Consider the following 1,473-nt stretch of genomic DNA (forward strand, 5'->3'; position numbering starts at 1 on the left):
AAACCTGACAAGGGCCAGGGGTTCAAATGATTGTGTGGAAAATGTCTTCCAGTTCCTCATCACCCCAGATCAACATATGGTTGTGACTGGTACCATTCTTTGCCAGCTGCCATCAGGATAGTTTTCTTTTCCATTCTTTTTAATACAATTGATCTCTCAGGCATACTATACAGTGTCATTCATCCTAGCCATTTATACTCTTCATTATCCTTAATACAGAGCTGACCCAAGGGAGAGTTAAATGTTGAATGCATTCTTGAGAATGGTGGGAATTTGATTGAGCCACTTGCACTCATGAAATGAAAGGTCTTGTGATGTTTAACTGTTTATAAAAAAGGTTTCTACTTTTCTGGCTATGCTAAATTGAATGAGTAGCGCGGCGTGGTTTTTAAAGGTCCTAATGTTTAAATTGGCCTATACTGTATGGATCTCACTATAAAGCCTTAATTTACTACCAAGAAATAAAGCAATATATTGGTAACTGATGAATATGGTCAATTATTTAAGCTAATCAATTAATTTTATGACTGAGAGTGGAGAGATCTAAAATATTCCCAAAATTTAACTCCTTTTGCCTCATTAGAGCCGGGTACATAAGTAGGCATTTCACCAACAGCATGTTTTTGATTTATAATTCAGAGTTTACTACAGAAATTATTGCAGGCGACAGAAGAGATAGCATTGTACAGCTGTCTGTATATAGTTTGCCTTCCACCACATCATGTCTTTGATCTTAAAATAAAGCCACTAACTGGGAAAGTATTTGAAATACGTCCAGGGTATAAATACATTAACAAGAAATTCTTAAAGAGCCTTTCATTAGTTTAAAACCTAGGTTAACATTTTTCCTGATGTGGAAAAAAAATGAGCGAGTAATAACACTTGTGTAAAAGTAATTGTTCCCTTTTGACTGTCTAATCTGTAGTAGGCCAAGCAAATATAACCTAAAGAGACAAAATGTTTCATGTCATAATTCCATATTGCTGAAATAAAAAAAAATCTTTATGTAGCTTCCAGTGGAAATCTTGGGTCAGAATCATTTGGGTAGTAGCAACATTCTTTTTCTTGGTCCAAGATTCCAACTTTCCAGTAACAAGTATCTGATTCTTAAAAATGATAAATTTAGTCTTTGTCCTGGAGAATCAGAAAGTTAATAAACATAAGTTACTTTTTTTAGTATTTTGCTCGCACTATGTCAAAACTCTCCTAAAGCAGTGTAATGATCATATAAAGTGTAGGTTTGGCAGCCCTGCAGGCCAATACGTATATAAAATAATATTATAGAGTGAGTAGTGCCACCTATTATTAAGTTGCCCAGCACTTTCCATTAAAATACTCTTTTCAGTTGCTTTAACTATTTGGGTTGAAATTTTCCATGCTGGGCATCAATCTCAGATTGAATATTTATGGAAAACTTTAGTCAAAATGGGCCAACTACTTCCAAGAATGAGGCTAACAGTTAGTTTTGCCCAC

The 1,473-nt window shown here is 34.8% G+C and overlaps 1 long non-coding RNA gene across 1 annotated transcript in view; it reads right to left on the reverse strand.

Annotated features, from left to right (window-relative positions):
* The window catches only part of LOC109300615, a 6,939-nt gene extending 6,448 nt beyond the window's left edge, over window positions 1-491 (reverse strand). Inside the window, exon 1 of the long non-coding RNA XR_002098277.1 lies at window positions 5-491. This is a non-coding gene — a long non-coding RNA (uncharacterized LOC109300615). The remainder of the gene's footprint in view (window positions 1-4) is intronic.
* Window positions 492-1,473: the final 982 nt, after the last annotated feature.

Source organism: Gavialis gangeticus, unplaced genomic scaffold, assembly GCF_001723915.1.
Source record: "Gavialis gangeticus isolate Ggan-Ray unplaced genomic scaffold, GavGan_comp1, whole genome shotgun sequence".
NCBI classification, from domain to species: Eukaryota; Metazoa; Chordata; order Crocodylia; family Gavialidae; genus Gavialis; species Gavialis gangeticus.